A 19,920-nucleotide genomic window follows, 5' to 3' on the forward strand; every position below is an offset into this window, starting at 1 on the left:
CAGTTTACTTAAAAACCAGTCTCCCTTATGTTCTCAATATTCTGTCATGAGCAGTTGCTTTTAAAATTTAGAGAAGAACTCAGAGGATGTCTGATTCCATTTTGTAATCTTCCTAACTTGTTGCCTCGGAGCTGAGCACGTCGTAGGCACTTGGGAGCACAGTGCACATGCTGGATTGATTGAAAATTGAAGTCTTATGTGTGGGATTAGAAGATAATGAAGTGGAGAGATTCCAGGCTAGGTATTTAGGGACCACATTTTTTGGGTGCCTCCAGGGTACCCAGGCTATACCTTATCCATCTGTTCTCCCACTCGTGGATCATTGGGGGATAAATTACAGCATTGTCGGTGATGATGGTGCAGGTGGTATTGGGGTGATGCGGTCCTGGGAGCCCCCAACACCTGGCTTTCCCTCTTGAAGGCCGACACTCCATGTAGCCATGTTGATCCTGCTTCATAATCTTAGTTTACAGTTGGCAGAAGAGGACAAGATTGCGAAAGAAACCCTTTGCAGTCAGCGCGCTTGGCCATCCGAGCAGCTCCGCTCCACATTCTGCCAAATTGCTATATTCAGAAACGGTTAGCGGTTTTGACATATCTGATAACCTACAAAACCGACACGTCCTGGGTTTGATCTTCCCATCTGTGTCAGAGGAGCATGAAATGAGCATGCGAGCCAGGCTGTGATACAGCCCATTGGGGAGGATCTAAATTAAATCGGTGGCTCCCCTGCCGTCCCCCCACTCGACGGCTTTCCAGTCCCGTGTGCCCCCCACCACACCCCTTCCTCCCAAAGGGTTAAGTTACACAAGAGCCCAGGTGCCTGTTTCTCTCCTTCTCACCCTGTTTGTTCCTCTCCCCATCACTGTCTTCCTTGTTGATCTTATTGTCTAGGAGAAAGTTGACTCATTTGTAACATTTACCAGCCTCCCTCTCCCACTAGTAGGTGTGTGAGCAGCTGGGGGCTTTACCATCTGTGATCCTCCACACTTCCAGCAAATTCTCTTTCTACCTTTGCGGCGCTGTGCAACCAACCCAAGCTCCGCGCCTTCTCTGTGTCCCATCTACCCCCTCTCTCACACCAGAAATCAAGCTGGAGGGTGATGGGCGTGGGGTGACCTCAAAAAAAAACCCCACTCATTTCCTTCCTTCTAGAAAAATGTGCCAGGCATTTAGTGTTAGGGATAGAGAAGTGAGTACACAGGGTTCCTGCCCTCAAGGAGCTCGTGCTTTGGGGAGGAAAGGCAACAATATGGGTGTTCCTAATTGCTGCAGTTTATTGAGCGCTCAGGATGTACGAGGCACTGTGCTTTACCCAGATGATCTCATCTGATCCTCACAACAACCTTGTGAGCTTAGGAAGCCTTCTCATTTTATTTTATTTCTATTTTTTGGCTTTAAGTAGTTTAATAAAAATTTGGGGACAGAATTTCTTTCAACAGATGCACTGCTAGGCCCCAAATGGCCTTTCCATGGCCAGCATCTGCTTTGACTGTCAGGGCCTTCCTTGGACGGCAGCCCGTGGGGGCTGGGGGCAGAGCAGTGGGGTCTCCTAGTTTTGCCCCGTCTGCTCTAGCTTTAGTGGATATCATAAAGGTGAGAGGAGCTGGGAGCGGAAAGAGCCTCATTTTGGAACTTAACCTTTGCAGCACATAATCCGCAGAGCTTTTGGTGTCTTTTCTTCGCTCCCCTTCTTTCCCCTCCCCCAGACACAGCCTTCTAGGAAGAACAGTAGGGAAGGGATAATGCTTGGCACCGTTGGGTGTTCAAAGCTCTGTACCCAGGCTGAACGCAGGCACAGAACGTTGGGCCACTAGGGGCAGGCTGGGTGCGTGGAGTCCCATCTGCCCCCGAGCCCAAGGCTGGATGCCGTAACGGACAGGCACGTCACGTTCCGGCTGCATCAGCCCGAAGCCGTACCTGCCGAGGTCAGACTCGGGCATCTCCACGTCCGGGCTGATCAGCTCCAGGTCAAAGCGCTGCTGGCACAAGGAACACGAATTGTTTGGTGCTGCTGATGGCGTAACCCCTCCCCAGGCGCTGGTTGTGCCCTGCTCCCCAGGGCATGCTGTAATTCTTCAGTCGCTTCCCATCCTTGTAAAAGTCTTTCTTCTCTGATCCATCAGGGTTCAGGAATCGGTTGTATTTAAATACCTCTGGGTCTGTGTAGTTCTCCGGGTCCTTCTGGGGACTCAGGAAGGGGAAGAGGAGGAGGCAGTCGCCACATCGCAGGGTGAATTCCCGCCCATCTGCCACGGGCAAGGTCAGGTCCGCCACGACCTCGCGGGTGATGAAGGGTGCAGCCGTGAGCCTGAGGCTCTCAGCACACTGTCCAGCACAGGCACGCTGTCCAGCACAGGCACGCTGTCCAAAACCTTCTGTGGGAGGGTGGTCATCTGCGAAATGGGCTGCTCTACTCGCAAGAGAATCGGCTCCAGCTCTCCACGGACAGCAGTCAGGGCCTCGGGATTCTTGAGGAAGAGCAGGGGCCAGAGGCAGCAGGACCCAAGCTCCCCTGCGTGGCCCAGAGCTGCAGCGCCGGAGCCCGCGCCTGCATCTGCTCCGACACGCCCGCCTCCTCCAGGTGCAGCAGGTAATTCTCCAGCCATTTGCTCCGGTGGGCCCGAGTGGCCGGCCTGGCTGGGGACGGCAGCTTCCACAGGCGGCCTTTGACCCTGCACACCTGCTCCCTATCCCCCAGTGACAGGGAGCCACGTGCCAGTTTGGGGAGCAGCAGGTCGAGCTGGCGGAAGGCATGGAAGCCGTTGGCTGAGTGGATGCCGTCCTGGGCCTGGCTATCCCGGGTGTGGGGCGCTGCCTCGACACCGTGCAGAGTCAGGTAGCGGCTCCGAGCGGGCAGCTGTAGGAGAATTCGAGGAGTCCTGTCGCATGCCAGCCACTGCCTGCTTCCCTGGTGTCACCCAGCGGGGCAGCGTGGAGGTTGGCATACACGGCTTCCGTGCGCGCCTGGAGTTCTTTGTGGAGGAGAGTGGGTTTCATCTTGGACTTTTCATCGCTGGGGCTGTAATGCGGAAGCTGCGCGTCAAAAATCCTCTCCATGAGGAAGACGGCGTAGGCGTGGAAGTCCAGCCTGGTGCGAGGCTCCCACACCACCATGTCATAGGAGTGTGGGTCCAGGAGGACAGTGGCATACCTGCCCCCCACCAGCACAGTAAAGATATCACCGTGCTTCCCCTTCATCCTAGTGAGGAAGCTGGCAGCATCTTTTCCAAACTCCAAAGCGTAGCCCAACCAGGGGATACTGCCCTCCGGCGGAGGCTCTCCAGGTCGCCTCTCTGTGAGCCGGCTTCTCCCAAAGGCTCCGTTTAAGGGCTGGCACAGCACAGGGCTGGAGGAGACCAGTGTGCCCCAGCCCTCTCCCACTCCAGGTCTGAGCCCACAGACAGGACACAGGAGCGGCGATTTTTGCACAAGAGGCAGGAGGGCAGGATGGTTATGAGCCTGACTTCAGCACCACACTTCCTGGCTTCAAATCCCAGCCATGCTTCTCGCTGGCCGCGTGACTGCTTCCCTACGCCTGCTTCCTCACCGCGTGCGCCGGCGGGTCAGCAGCAGCACAGCCAGAAGCCCAAAGACCATGGCCCAGGACATGGCAGGGCCGGCGACCAGGCTGCGGCCGCGGAGCGCTGTCTTCTCACTTTAGAGATGAGAAATGGCAGGGGTAGTAGGTAAATTGGCCAAGGTCACATGACTGGTAGGTGGTGGACTCGGTCCTCTGTCTTCAGAGGAGAAAAAATGCTACTATTATTATTCATAATAACATTTATTGACTATCTACCACGTGCCATGTATCAGGTGCCTACATGCGTGCTATCTTTCAGTCTCTCTGAAATACTCCGAGGATGGTTTTATCAGACAGTCATGACTTGCTGAGGACAACATGGTAGGAAGTGGCAGCTTGGGGCTGATACCAAAGTTGGTCTGATTCTAGAACTTCCAGGCTCCTAACCCCTGGGCTGTATCACCTCTCATTAGAGCAGGTTCACCATCAAACCAGCCACTTGTTAGAATGAAAGAAAGAGCTTTTAAACTTGGCTCCAGGCCCACAGGCATGAATGGGACCATCTCAGGGTACCTGGGTTCCATGTTCGCCCTGGCTGAGATGTACGATTCAGGCATGAAGTATTTTGCAGTGTGCCAGGCACTGTTGTTGCCGTGAGCCGGGCAGGGGGTGTCTTAGAGCTTGACGTTCAGGAGGAAGGGAACTGTGATGAGGTCCCTTCAGGTCGGGGGATCAGTGCTCTAAGGAAGACACACAGGATAATGGGATGAAAGGGATGCTGGAGAAGGTCTCCCTCAGGCGGGGCAACTGAGCTGCAGCCCGAGTGACAATCTGGGTGAAGAGGGTCTTGGCTGAAGCATAGAAAGTTCTGGAAGCAGGAGCAGCTTGACCGTAGGAAGGAACAGAAATTCCTGGGTGTCTTCTGAGATCTCTGAGTGGTTCTGTGTGGCTGAAAGGTGACATCAGTGGGTGAGGTGGAATGCAGTCTGCAGACCGTCCTGCCTGAGTCACGGAGTCCCCACGTGGCTCCCTTCTGAGGGAGGCCGTTCCGGGAGCAGCAGGGTTGGAGGCCTTTCCGATAGAGAGTGGAGAAACTCACTTTTGAAATAAAAGGGTTGGCTTCTCAGAGACATGCTTGTCACCTCTAAGCCAAAGGGCCGTGATTTGTAATCACAGGGTGGGTGGCACGCACAAGTTCTGGTCTTTTCTTAAATAATAAAAGTGTGAAAACGGTCATCTCTTAGATTTGTTCCCTACCAAGCGCCCCCAAGTGCAGCGTATTAATAAATACAATAATAGTTAATATTTCTTAAGTGCTCCTTGTCTGTGTTCCAGTGGGTTGAGAGTTTTTCTTGCATTAGTCTCTTTAGTCCCTATGAGAGCTCTGTGAGCTTAGTACTCTTTTTTTTTTTGTCCTGGTACGCGGGCCTCTCACTGTTGTGGCCTCTTCCGTTGCGGAGCGCAGTGTCCGGACGCGCAGGCCCAGCGGCCATGGCTCATGGGCCCAGCCGCTCCGCGGCATGTGGGATCTTCCCAGACTGGGGCACGAACCCGTGTCCCCTGCATCAGCAGGCGGACTCTCAACCACTGCGCCACCAGGGAAGCCCGCTTAGTACTCTTTTTATTCCCCTTTGAATGATATGGAAGCTGAGGTCTAGAGAGGTGAAATGTAGAGAGCCCAAGGCCACACAGTTGGGAGAACAGGGCCTGGAACCCCTCATGCAACAGCCTGAGGTGTCAGCCAGGGCAGGTACTATCAGGCCCATTTTACAGAGGGAGAAGACTGAGGCATGGTCATGAAAAGGGTGTGGAAGAGAGTTGGGCCTGGAATCTGGGTGTTCTGGTTCTGGCAGAACGTCCACTAGCCGTGGGGAAGGTGGTGGAACCGCACACTCTACTTTGCCCAGACTTATTCAAGGATTCAAAGCCAAGGGCCTCCTTGAAGTTGGGAAAGAGCCCCTAGCAGCCTTCACTGGGGAGCAGGGGCTGGCGGTAGTCCCCGTGGCCACACCCCTTTGGCTGATTCTAAAGCCCATGTAAGGGCTGCATCCGGTCCACCTAACCCCCTGCTCAACCCTTTAATACACCCCAAGTTCCTCCAAATCACCTGGGACATTTTTAAAAGGGCACATTCCTGGGCTTTGAGAGAGGCCTGTTGAATCAGGATCTTGGTCATGGGACCCTGGAATCTGCATTGACCTCCCCCCAGGCAGTCCTGAGGGGCGTTCAGGTTGGAGAACCACTAGTCTAGGTCTCAGTACTGAGCCCTTTGGGAAGGGTGGAAATGGCTCTGGATTTCCTCTAAGGCTCTAGGCATGATGCTTAAACAAATTTCGTGGTTACTTTGGCCAGGGGAGAGGCTATTATCATCGGCCCCAGACATTTTGGGGACAGGCTGGAAGTAGCTCGCTGGCTGAGTGTTTCTATTTTGTATCAGTATGATTAGGTGTGTCTGGGGGCTGCAGTCTAAGTCTTTTTTTTTTTTTTTGGTATCTTTAAAAAAATTGTGGTAAAATATACATACGTAAAAGTGACCATTTTAACCATCTTTAGGTGTACAGTTCAGCAGCATGAAGTACGTTCACGTTGTTGGGCATGCAGCCCAGTCCAGAGGGCTCCTTTTGGAACAGTCTAGGAGGGAAGGGCTGTGTACACATTAGGTGCTTAATAATTTCTTTCAGATGACAGTGGAGCAGCGGGGGTTATTGGGGTGATGAGGTAAATTCTTAAGCATTAAGTAAGCATCCCCGCTTCAGACTTTCTTGTGAGCCACTTAACCTCAGTCTGAGATGCTGGTGGAGGAGATGCTGGTGAGCTATGTTTAACGTTCAATTTCTATTTCTGGGCCAGGCAGGATGATGAGTTCATTGTCTGGTCAATGCCAAGGGCTGGTCGATGCCAAAGGCAACTTCCCCTGCCTCCCCCAGTTCCCCAGCAGAATAGAGGCTATCTCTGTAAAGAATCCAAGTTTCCCTCCTATGTGTGTGTCGCTAAGAGGCAACCCACGGTCACAACTGGGACTAGGGTTTCAGATGCTGCCGACTCAAGACTGATTGAGGTGAGAACAAATGGGCCTTTTTATATTTAAGAGGAGATTTTTTTTTTTTTTTTTTTACCGTGTGTCAACGAAAGATCTGTAGACCATCTTGTTATAAATTTCACACTGCTGACTTCATACCTATGAGAGCGCTCACGACCCATTTACATTTTTTGGTGCATTTGGGTTCATTTCTGTGGTTACCACTCTGAGGAGGCCTACAAAAGCTGGCTTGTTCAGTGGTGGAGCATGTTGCCAATGGAATTTGGTGAGCCTCACAGCAGTGGAGGGGAGGGCGTTGGATCAGCACGTGCACTGAGTTACAGAAGGATTGAATTTTGCAGCTGGAAGGGAACTTCTATAGAGTAACCCCCCTTATTCTTTTTTTTTTTTGCCGTACACGGGCCTCTCACTGTTGTGGCCTCTCCCATTGCGGAGCACAGGCTCCGGACGCGCAGGCTCAGCGGCCATGGCTCACGGGCCCAGCTGCTCCGCGGCACGTGGGATCTTCTCGGACCGGGGCACGAACCCGTGTCCCTTGCATCGACAGGCGGACTGTCAACCACTGCGCCACCAGGGAAGCCCACCCCCCTTATTTAAAGATGAGGAAATTGAGACCCAGAAAAGGGGGTGGGTGCTTACCCAAGGTCACCCTGCTAGTTAGGAACCCAGCCCAACACGGGCCTCCTGGTCCCCAGCCCACTGACTTTCCGCTGCATCAGACCTTTCTAGTCCTTGAACTCTGGCTTCCATTGACTGGTTGGCTTTGCAATATTAAAAGAAAAACCCTGAAGATAAGTTTTCCTGGAACGAGAAGTCTTTCCAAAATCATTTATAGATTATGTGCCTTCTCCAATTGCCTTTTCCTGTACTCGGGTAGAATCAGTCTTTGCTCCTGGGCAGACGTTTCAGTTTCTTTCCTAAGATCTTGATCTTCCTGATTACGTTTTGGAACCCCCTGCCTCTGCTCTGATGAGAGCTCTGGGCACCGAGGCTCTCTTTCCAGGATGGCGGCACAGCTGGTTTGAAAAGTGGAATATTGAGTCATCAGCTTTCTGGCGTGGCTTATCCTTTCCCAGAATTCTGAAGTCCCATCTGATGTTATTTAGTCACTGTCCTTTCAGTCTGGGAAATGATTCAGATATAAGCTACACAAAGAACTCAACAGAGCCCTCTGTGATAGGGGTGCTTGAGGAGACATGGAAAGCTGGCTCTATTGTTTGGACACCAACCATCGCTCGAGAGCCAGACCCCTCACATTCCTGAGTAAAAACTTCTAGGAAGGTTCTGGGCTCTTGTGATGTACAATCGTCTCAGCTGCAAAATCAGATTAATTGATTGACTAAATATTGTGTTTATGGAGGACTTATTTTGTACTGACCCCACTCAAAGTAGGAGGTACAAAAAGGAATTTAACATGGTCTCTGACATAAGGAAGAAGCCATATGAGTTGGTGCCTAGGTATCTATTAAGGAGCTTTATTACATGCTTCTGTTTTCTTGTTACCCTTAAAGAATCAGAGAAGGTTGCTAGAAGAACAACAAAGGGCACTATTGAGCCTTGAAGCTCAGTGAGGGCTGATCTGTTCTCTTTCACCTCTGTGGTCCCAGGACAGTGTGGATGCTCAAAGAATATTTCTTTCCATGCACAACCCCTCCCCCACCTTTTTTTTTGTGTGTGTGGTACGCGGGCCTCTCACTGTTGTGGCCTCTTCCGTTGCGGAGCACAGGCTCCGGACGCGCAGGCTCAGCGGCCATGGCTCACGGGCCCAGCCGCTCCGCGGCATGTGGGATCTTCCCGGACCTGGGCACGAACCCATGTCCCCTGCATCGGCAGGCGGACTCTCAACCACTGCGCCACCAGGGAAGCCCTCTCCCCTGCCTTTTTAAAACAAACTTCCATAAAGGAGGCACCTTTTGTGCAGAGGGATAAGACTGAACCTGGGCCTGTATTACCTGGGTTTGAGTCTCTGTTCCACCACTGAGCTCTGTGCCCCTGAGCAAGTCACTTATGTCCCTAAGCCTCCATTTCCTCATTGATAGAATGGAGGCATCATGATTCATCTTGGGACCGTGGGTACATCACTGAACCTCTCTGATCGGGGATTTCTCCTTTTTAAAACAAGAGGCAGTGAGGATGCGTGTGGAAGGCCCACTGGAATAGGCATACAGCTAAACAAGTATTCATTGTTATTCATTCCGTGTCAGGAATGGGCTGTTTCACTCTTTCACCTCCAATGGAGTTTCAGGAGAATACGTCCATTCCAACACAGGTAACTTCCGATTGCCAGTGTGTTGGTGAATCCCCTGGGCTGCATCCCTGCCCTCCCAACCCCGATTCTGCTGCCGTGCTCACAAAACACAAGGTCGTTGGAGAAACTTTTGAGGCCAAATGTAACTGGAGATAAAAGCTAAACGTTCAAGGAGCCCGCTTAGCAGCCCCAGCTGACCAGAAGCGACGTTTTGGATCACCTACTGCTTCTGAATGGCTTGGGTCACCACACCCTCAATTATCACCGACAGTGATCATTGAGAGGCACATGGAATGGTTATTTACAAATGGTTATTTGTAATTGAAGACCACAGATAATGGTCACATAAGGTCAACCCTAGGTAATCAGTCCCTTTTATTTCTTCTTTTTTAAAAATTTCATTTATTTATTTATTTTTGGCTGCATTGGGTCTTAGTTGCTGTGCGTGGGCTTTCTCTAGTTGCATCGAGCAGGGGCTACTCTTCGTTGCGGTGCACAGGCTTCTCATTGCGGTGGCTTCTCTTGTTGCGGAGCATAGGCTCTAGGGTGCGTGGGCTTCAGTAGTTGTGGCTTGCGGGCTCTAGAGTGCAGGCTCACTAGTTGTGGCGCACGGGCTTAGCTATTCCGCGGTGTGTGGGATCTTCCCGGACCATGGCTTGAACCCGTGTCCCCTGCATTGGCAGGTGGATTCTTAACCGCTGCGCCACCAGGGAAGCCCAGTCCCTTTTATTTCCGATAGACATTTGAAGAAAAGGCTTGAATTTTGAATAAAACCATTTGCTTTTTGCTGTCACGGCCCTTCAGTTATTTCATTAAGGGATTGAAGTCAAATCATTTATGACTTTTCCCCCATACGTTATAGATTTGGGGGATAAACTATCTTTGGGGATTTCTGTTAACAAGAAGGAAGAGTCTAGGCTTAAGCAAGAGTATAAAAGAAAATTGAAACTAAAAATTGGTTTCTCGATTTGACTAAAGTAAAGCCAAAAGCTTTGACTACATGCACGGGCCAGCATAGTGAAGGTCAGGATGTTAAAACAAAAATGTTTAATTACAAAGAAGTTTAATTACTTAAGTTTAAGTTCGACATTGGGCTGCCTGTTTCCAAATACCCTGAAGCTCAATTATGCTCATCGTGAAAAGCGTGTGTTGATGTTTATTGAGATCAGAAGGAAGTGAAAGGCCAAAGTGCTTTCCCTCTGTTTCTGTGGCCCTCCCACTTCTGTCCTGATTTCCCTCTCCGTGAAGTCACTCGCCTTTGACCTTGGACATCCAGGAGCTTACTTCTCCCATCAGAACCTCTTAGAAGCAGATGCTTCCTGCATCCTCGCTCTTATGGACTTGGGTCCTGCTCCCAGGATGCTGACCTCCTTGACCTTCTGCTGGAGGAATAACCTCAGACTTGGTCAGATGGAGGATCACCGGGAAATCACCATGATCTATTAATATTTTTGAGTATTAGTATTATATATCAGTGTATGTATATATCTATTCATATATATGTCAAGCATAACTGTGTCAACGGTTTAACAAAGTTTATGGGAGAAAAGCTTGATAATCGAGAAAACTCTACCCCTGTTTGTTGCTTTTGATGTTGTGGTTTTTCAAACGTTTCGAAAGCTGGTTGTTATTTGATTTAGTGGCTTAACATTGGAGACACTGTCTGGGATTTATGGCCTCAAAAATTCTATCACCCTGGGCTTCCCTGGTGGCGCAGTAGTTAGGAATCCACCTAACAGTGCAGGAGACACGGGTTTGTGCCCCGGTCCGGGAAGATCCCACATGCCGCGGAGCGGCTAGGCCCGTGAGCCACAACTACTGAGCCTGCGTGTCTGGAGCCTGTGCTCTGCAACGGGAGAGGCCGCGACAGTGAGAGGCCCGCGCACCGCGATGAAGAGTGGCCCCCGCTCGCCGCAACTGGAGAAAGCCCTCGCACAGAAACGAAGACCCAACACAGCCAAAAGTAAATATAAAATAAATAAATTAATTAAAAAAAAATTCTATCACCCTTAGGGCTAACATCTTTAGCCACTTTGCTCTACCCTCTGACAGTGAAGTCCAGGCAGTTATTTGGAGGAGGGTTGGGTCTTATAATAAGGGGGTCTTTCTTGGTTCTGCTAAAGACCGCTACTCCACTCTGCCCTGACACTCACAGGGTGTGGTGGCTTCCAGTGTTATTCAGGCTACTGGTTCAGGGACCTCGGCGTTGTGATGAATGGCTTGGGTACCGGGCTATCTCAGGGGGCTGCTTATCCTGGAGCCTCCTGCCTGCACCCGAGCGAGCCTTCTCTTTGGGGTCACCCTCAGAGGGTACAGGGCATTTTGATGCTGCAGCACTGTGTCATTTGGACTTGAGGATATTTATCTTGGCTTGGAAAAGAAAGCATTAAATTTGCGGTCAGGGGAGACTGAGAAGGAGAGAGGGAGGGAGAAAGGCAGGGGGGACACATTCCTTCCAGGGATTTGGACTTTAAGATGAGGCATGGGGATGGGGATGAAGGAAGGCCCACAGGTCTGTGGAGAGCGTCAGGGATTGTCCCCACCATCGTCATCATCCTATCCGATCGAAAAAGGCTATGACTGTAAGATGCCCCTCGGTTTCAGAGAAGTTAAAAAACATGAAAATGACATGAATCATGGTTGGCAACGTTGGTGCTTTCATCTCACGTAATCCTCTTAATCTTAAAAGGCAAGTTCTCTCGTTCCCATCTTATCGGTGAGAAGACTGGGACCCAGAACTTGCAGAAGATCACTCATCTGGCTCTAGTGTAGGAGCCGAGATTGAAGCAGGTATTCTACCACCCTTAGGGCTGACATCTTTAGCCACTTTGTTCTACCCCCTGTCAATGAAGTCCGTGGTGTTTGAACACTTTGATGTCAACATTTTGACCCAGCTGTGTCAGACAGATACGTTAACTGAGTTCCATTACTTTTAGTAAGTAACTTAAACCTCATTGACATGTTTTCACATTATTATTCTTTTTTTTTTTTTTTTTTTTTTTGCGGTACGCGGGCCTCTCACTGTTGTGGCCTCTCCCGTTGCGGAGCACAGGCTCTGTACGTGCAGAATCAGCGGCCATGGCTCACCGGCCCAGCCGCTCCACGGCATGTGGGATCTTCCCAGACCGGGGCACGAACCCGTGTCCCCTGCATCGGCAGGTGGACTCTCAACCACTGCGCCACCAGGGAAGCCCACATTATTATTCTTAGTAAGGGCTGGACCCAGGGTTGTGAAATGCTGCTTTCGGTGTGTTTCATGTCTGCTCTGCTCCTCCCCCTCTCCTACATCAGGTAGATCTCTGTTGATAACAGATAATAAACATTACCTGCTATATTAGTCTAGAGAATCTGTGAGTTACCGGCTGTGTGACCCTTTGCAGATACCTCTCTGCACTTGCTTCCTCATCTGTAAAATGGGAATGATAACACTTATGTTTCAGGATGGGAGTGAGGAAGGGAAGGTTAAATAACGTTTACTAAAGTCCCTGGCGTTCGGCATGGTGTATAATAGGAACTCAAAATACGTTCAGCTTGTTCCTGTCCCCCTTCTCCCTGGGTCACCGGATAGTAGTTGGTCACAAGCCCTGAACCAGAACCCTTTCTGACACACCTGGCCATGTCTCATATATATAGACAAGCCAGTGGCTCTCACATCCCCTTGTAGCTGGAATCATTTGCAAACACCTCATTATTGTTTTACAGCTTTTTAATTTGCCTGCGCAAATAGAGCCTGCCTGGCTGACTTTGAAGGAATTTTCATATCTAAACGCAGCCTGTATGTGTGTGCTGCACCCCAAGGAGGCAGGCCTTCCTGCTTATCATGCCAGCGAGGATCTTGTGCATGACTTCCTTACTTTTCGGAGAAAGGATGGGACTCAGTCTCTCCATATTGTCAGAAAGCTTTTTTTGTTGTTTGGAAAAAAAAAAGTCTCAAAATGGGAAATATTTTCCTGGGGAAAATCGCTACGGTAACTCAGGTCCTTTCTTGCCCCTCCTTGGGTTCATTCCCATCCCATTGCATGTCTTCGGAGGGACTGTGGAGTGAGGTTCAGCCTTACATCTTGGATTCCCTAAGAGGGAGGGAGGGAGGGAGATGGGAAGTGTGGGCGTGTGTAATAGTATACAGCTGCAGTGGTCTTTTCTCTCTGACCATATTTCAAGAAGAATAATATTTGAAGCACAGTCTAGCTTCCCCCAAAGGCCACATGTGCCTTTTCTGCCCCCATCCTGAGCCTCCCCTGCACTCTCCTGCACCTGCCTCATCCCTCCACTGCTTGGTGGTGGCAACATAAATTACACTTCAGCAACTTATGGCCCTGAGACATGCAAAACTTAAGTGCTCTCAGTTTTCAAAGACCTGTTGCGGAAGACTGTCCACAGCAGTGGCTGCAGATAATTTGGTGTCGTCTTTGGGAAAATTCCAGCTTTTTGTTTAGAATGTCTCTGGCTTTCCAGTAGCACCGTTAACACTGAGAGCTGATCTGGACCTAGTATTATATCGAAGCCATCATTTTTAAGTGTGATAAATGGTATACAACATGGAAGAAAGGCACGAGGCACCCTGACCATTGTTTTCATTTTTATATGTGTGTGCATTCACCTAGCCGAGATCCTTATCCTCATAATGTTATGAATTCTGCTGCCTTCATTTCAACCTCTTTTCCATATCTTCACATTATCACTTTTAATAACAGTATCATTTTTTGAGTAGTGAATATACTGTGATTTGTTAATGATGTACCTACGTGAACCATGATTTATGAAACGATTCCTCTGATCTTGGACATCTTAGAGTGTTTACAGGTTTTTCCCATCAGAAGGGAAATACTATGGTAAACATCTTTGTGCATAAACCTGTTAGCTTCTGTTGAATTGTTCCCTTGGTGTAATTTCCCAAGAGGGAAATTGCTGGAGTTGAAGGCGGTAAACATCTTCGCAGTTCCAGTGATGCAGCGCCTATGGGGGTGTTTTTAAAATCAGCGTTCTCTCTGCTGGCGTCTTGTGCCAGAAACATATCAGAAGAAAATAATACAAGTGAACAATTAAAAAGATAATTTTCATCTTTAACTCATCTAGACATATGGAAATGAAAATGTGGGTTTGCGTAGATGGGTGGCTGGCTGCCTTGGAAGGCTCCAGCTCTTTATTACTGTGACTGTGTCTTTCATTGTGGGAGACAATCTCTAGCTGTCTTGTGCTTCTGGAGAAAAGGCATGCACGCTGTCTGTTCACCACCCCCGCTTCAGCATCCTGAACCTGCCTTACGCGCATTGGGAGCAGAATGGTTAGACCTCCATCGTATGTCGCCAACTGTGACGAGAGTTCCTCTCCCATCCATGAAATAACCTAGTGTCCACAGATTAATATGTGTATATCGTGTGTGCAACAGTTAGATTTTGGGTTGGAATAGAAGAGGATTTTGAGGTGCTCTTTTGGGAGATAGAAAAAGAAGGTACTGGACGTCAGGGATGGTTAGCTAATTGTAGCTTATTGAGGACTTATCTCAGACCAGGTGCTGTTCCAAACACTTGACATGGAAGAATTTATTTAGTGCTCAAAACGTCCCTACTAAGTAGGCATATGATTATCCCCATTTCACAGATGGAGTAACTGAGGCCAAGAGATTATCTTGTCAGGGTCACACAGGACATGAACCCACGTGTATTCGTTTCCTAGAGCTGCCATAACAAAAGTACCGCTGTGTGCGTCTGTCTGTGTCCTCCCTTCTTATAAGGACCAGTCATTGGATTTAGGACCCAGTCTAATCCAGGACAACCTCTCTTAATTTAATAACATCTGCAAAGACCATATTTCTAAATAAGATTCCATTCTGAGGTTCTGAGGGGACATGAATTGAGGGGGATAGTATTCAATCTATGACACTATGGACAGGGTGGAGAAAAGGGAAAGAAAGCAGGAGCCCAGGCAGGAGCAAGTTTTGACCAGATGGCCCTGAGAGAGACACAGGATGGGCGACAGTCCCCTTGGGCCTTTGAAGAGGCTGTGAGCCGGGAGCGAGTGGAGGAACCCTGTGCAAGAGATGGGGGTGCCCGGCACAGGCTGGCTGCATCAGCGTGAAATGATCCTGCCCGGAGCCAGCTAGCTTTGTGGGAATCTCTTTAAGGAGTAGGTTTGGGGTTAATGCCCTGCCATTCTTCAGTAGCTTAAGGAAAGGTTACCTAGAATATTTACCTTCTCAAGCAGTGGAGTGATTCATTACACCGTGTCTCTGAACCTGTGGGGGAAGCCCAGAGGCAGACATAAGTGTCTCCAGTCGTAAAGTCAGACTTGGAGCACCAGCCCCAGGGAAGAAAGTATTTTGGCATATCATCTGCATCACTGCAAAATAAATTTATAAGCATTCCAAGAAAACTGCAGGGGAGAGTGTAGAAATTCTCCAGCAAGCAAGGAAAGGTAAATGAAAATTAACTGTACCATGCCCATTAATTATTCCTTCCAGGTGTGTAGAACGTAATCAATATGACGTGGACTGCCGTGCTGTCTCTCTTGTTTTATTTAGGTGACCGTAAAAGGTAACTTATAAGGGCTTTCCTAGGTTAACTGCCAATTTAATTCCTTGGACTGTGTTTTTCCACAGGCTCTTAGGTTTCTCAACAGTAAAATTCATCCACCACTGTAGGGGTTTTCAGGAATTTGTGATGAGGTTTGGGTTGGGGGCTGCTTCTCCTTTACCTGAGATGCTCAGTGTCTCTACCCTGAGACCAGCCCGAAGGTGCCACTTCCTGTTAATCCTCTGTTAATGTGAGCGTTTTCATGTCACTGAGTGTGACAGTTGTGTACAAAAGAAGCTTTTAAAGAACTTTAAGTTATAAATCTAGCAAGCTAGCCTTTAAGTTAAGGATTTTACTCTGCGACTCATAAATCTAGTAATTTTTTTTTTTTTTTTTTTTTTTTTTTTTTGCGGTACGCGGGCCTCTCACCGTTGTGGCCTCTCCCGTTGCAGAGCACAGGCTCCAGACGCACAGGCTCAGCGGCCATGGCTCATGGGCCCAGCCACTCTGCGGCACGTGGGCTCTTCCCAGACCGGGGCACGAACCCATGTCCCCTGCATCAGCAGGCGGACTCTCAACCACTGCGCCACCAGGGAAGCCCATCTAGTAAATTTTAAGTTACATTTAGGGTAGCCTTTGATTAATCATTGACCCTTGAACAAACTTCACCTTCTTTTAACGTTTTAGATTGCACTTAAAATCTCATATACTTAATGTCCTTTTTGAGTACTTCAGACGTTCTGATTAACAAACAAATACTTAAATAATATAAATCTAATACCTCAATGACATTGTTTCTTAAATGCTCCAATATTATATGTAAACGTAGAAGATTTCAACTTAAAATCTCAAGTCAAATAAATTGTTCAATTAAATCCTTCTTATTGGTAAGGCAGGGTAACTCCTCCTACTTGAGTAGGTCAAAATCTTAAAAATATTAGTCTTATGGGTTTTCTTCTTAAACATTTCTGTACTTATTTAAAATAATAGCCATATTGAGATATAATTTACATATAAACTTCACTTACTCTAAGTGTAGAAGTCACTGAATTTTAGTATGTTTGCAGAGTTCTACAACCATCACCACAATCTAATTTTAGAACGTTTCCATCACCCTAAAAAGAACTTTCGCATCTATTTACTGTTTCTTGCCTCCCTACCCCCAGCCTTAGACAACCACTAGCCTACTTTCTGTGTCTTTATATTTGCCTGTTTTGGACTTTTTTGGTACTTAATTTGATATCATGCTGGGTTTTTAAGGAAGCAGTTTTGATGTCTCAAACAATTTTGGGGTCACTTCCTGCAATTTTGGGGGTTACTGCCTCCATGGCTGGAAGTGTCTTTGTGAGCCGACCCCTGGCTGGGGAGCTGAGCTCTGCCTCCGAGTGGGGGGCTCTTGTAACCCATGACCCAGACTCAAGTCACTTACTGCCTAATTCACATGTCTCCCCACGGAAGACCAGACCCCATCTGGTGGCTTCATTCCATTCTGATTCCCTGCCCACCCACTGGGCTCACTGCTGTAAGACCCAGTGAAAGTGACAGCTGACTGCAGACCGTGGTGTCTCGCTCCAAGGCCACAGTTCTGAGGTCACGCCCAGCGAGCCACGCTCCTGTGACCACCTAGCATCCTCAGAGCGCCCACTCATAGGCCACCAGTCAAGGCACTCACCCAGCAGCCTCTTGGCCCATCTCAGGTTCACGCTCCATGTCCTGGTGAAACAGCTTAGAAAGCAAAACCCCAGCAGGGACTCAACCAGATATTTGTACCTCCACGTTCATAGCGGCATTATTCACAGCAGCCAAAAGGTAGAGGCAACCCAGGTGTTCATCAGTGGATGAATAGATAAACAGAAATGTGGATATACATACAGTGGAATTTCATTCAGCCTTAGAGGGAGATTCTGACATGCTACACTGTGGATGAACCTTGAAGACATTATGCTAAGTGACATAAGCCAGACACATAAAGGACAAATACTGTTTGATTCCACTTACATGAAGTCCCTAGAGGAGTCAAACTCATAAAGACAGAAGGTACACTAGAGTGGTGGCTGCTAGAGGAGAGGTGATAAGCGGGCAGGTGGGTCACGTGGGCCTCCTGGGCCATAGAAAGGACTCTGGATTTTGCTCTAAGATGGTGGGGAGACTTCGGAGCAGAGAGGATGTTGTGAACGGGTTTATATTTTGAGAAGGTTATTCTGGCCGTTGATAGGGAATAGGGTAGGGAGGCCAAGACGGCAGCAGGGAGACCAGTTAAGAGGACTTCGTCCTAGCCCCAGGGGCGGTGATGATGGCTCGGACCAGGTGTTTGGGACCAAGAGGAACTGATGGGGGGAGGGGGTGATGGCAGGTAAGGCACAGGAATTAAGAATGACTCCTGGCTGTTGAGTCTGCCCAGCTGGGTGCATAGTGGTGGTGTTTACCGCAGTGGGGAACATCGGGGAGGGGGACGTTTTAGGGGTGGAAGTCTTGAGTTCTCCCTATAAGTGTTTATTGTGTTCAACAACCCCAAGCTGAACCTAAACGAGCACTCTTATCCCTGACCTGATTCTTTCAAGATGTCTAAGTTGGGGAGTTTTAAACCATTGGTAGGTTGTACCTACCCATTGGTAGGTTGTAAAATCACTTTAATGAGGGCTTCCCTGGTGGTGCAGTGGTTGAGAGTCCGCCTGCCGATGCAGGGGACACGGGTTCGTGCCCCGGTCCGGGAAGATGCCACATGCCGTGGAGCGGCTGGGCCCGTGAGCCATGGCCGCTGAGCCTGCATGTCTGGAGCCTGTGCTCCGCAGCGGGAGAGGCCGCAGCAGTGAGAGGCCTGCGTACTGAAAGAAAAAAAAAAATCACTTTAATGACTTGTACTAATATTAAAGAAAAATAGAAGAGAATAGAAAATATCAGAGCATCACATGTAAACTGGGTTCAAAAGGAGAAAGGGACGAGAAACAGGAGTCCCGAGACCCTTGTTCCAGCCATACCTCTGCCTCTAATGAGCCATGGGGCCTGGAGTGAGTCCCTTATGCCCCTGTGTCCATTGCCCCACCTGTGAAATGGGGCTGGGGTGAGGAGGGCTCCTCTGGATTCACCCCATCCTCCCCCCTTTTCTCTCCTTCAACTCTTGCATGCTCTCTCAGTAGACGGACCACAAACCGTACTGGCCAGAAAGGTCCTCACTGAGCTTTGCTTCCTGCCATGTCTGTTGTTCAGTCAGAACCAATTCCGAGGGTGCTTCTCCCCAGCTGTGCATACCCAGGCCCTTCACTGGTGTGGGAGTCATTGGACCAGCCGGTCTCTAAAGACCCTGCTTGTCCTAGATGTGCCTCTGTCTGCACTAACCTATCTGGTCGGCAGCTGGCTGCACTTGGGCAGGGACCTTGTGCTTTTCGGAAGTCGGCACAACCCTCTGCTCTGGGCACGTTTTCACAGAAGGGCCAGGATCATCTAAAAGAGGGAGTGGTTTGATTGCCATGGATTTTGGTGAGTGTATGTGATAGCCGAGTTCTTCTCCCCGCAGGTAAGTGTTGCAATGTATACAGTATATTCTTCAAAGCCGAGTGTCAGAGTCCCTTAGTGGAGGGTTTCTATGTAGCAAATCTCCTGGCTTTTAGATGCAGCTGTGCTCTTTCTCTTCTTGTGTTATTACCAAGCGCGTTCACCTAATTCTTAGATTTTACCCTTGACCTTCATCTCTGCAAAGTTTAATTCATTTTAGTTCTACAGCCACAGGTTAAACATCAGGAGCTTTGAGGAGCTTACAGTAAGTAGGAGGGGAGATTGACATGGGAATTAGGTATAGTAAGGGTTCAGATTAGTCCCAAGTCAAAACCCCAGATCCCTCATTATTCTAGCTGCTTGTAGGGTCTCCAGTAAGGAGAAGCAGATCTGGAGATGTTTTTGAATGGCTCTGGGATGTCCCTGTTGGAGGGACTGTGAGAAGGAAGGAATAGGAAGTTGGAAAATTGAGGTTTATTAATCAGGTATTAATGGCAGCTTAGGCTGAACCCGGCTCCCACCTCAGTGTTTGGGGCTCCTGAAAAGTCACCTGTGAGCACAAGTGTGCTGAGTGTCTATAAAACACCTGAAGGTCCTGGTTAGCTGGAGAACACCGGATCAATATTCAGGACTGCCTTTTTTTTTTTGCGGTACGCGGGCCTCTCACTGCTGTGGCCTCTCCCATTGCGGAGCACAGGCTCCGGACGCGCAGGCTCAGCGGCCATGGCTCATGGGCCCAGCCGCTCCGTGGCATGTGAGATCCTCCCGGACCGGGGCACGAACCTGCGTCCCCTGCATCGGCAGGGGGACTCTCAACCACTGCGCCACCAGGGAAGCCCATTTATTTATTTATTTTTTGGGGCTGTGTTGGGTCTTCATTTCTGTGCGAGGGCTTTCTCTAGTTGCAGCGAGCGGGGGCCACTCTTCATCGCGGTGCACGGGCCTCTCACTGTCGCGGCCTCTCCCATTGCAAAGCACAGGCTCCGGACGTGCAGGCTCAGCGGCCATGGCTCACGGGCCCAGCCGCTCCGCGGCATGTGGGATCCTCCCGGACTGGGGCTCGAACCCGTGTCCCCTGCATTGGCAGGCAGATTCTCAACAACTG

At 49.4% G+C, this 19,920-nt stretch overlaps 1 protein-coding gene and 1 pseudogene across 6 annotated transcripts in view; one reads left to right on the top strand and one right to left on the bottom strand.

The window, feature by feature from the left end:
• Window positions 1–19,920, top strand: part of CHST11 (carbohydrate sulfotransferase 11) — a 286,641-nt gene that overhangs the window by 107,280 nt on the left and 159,441 nt on the right. The gene's annotated exons all lie outside the window — the stretch shown is intronic.
• On the bottom strand, window positions 1,623–3,612 carry LOC125960509 (prostacyclin synthase-like; annotated as a pseudogene).

The sequence above is a fragment of the Orcinus orca genome, chromosome 11 (assembly GCF_937001465.1).
Source record: "Orcinus orca chromosome 11, mOrcOrc1.1, whole genome shotgun sequence".
NCBI lineage: Eukaryota > Metazoa > Chordata > Mammalia > Artiodactyla > Delphinidae > Orcinus > Orcinus orca.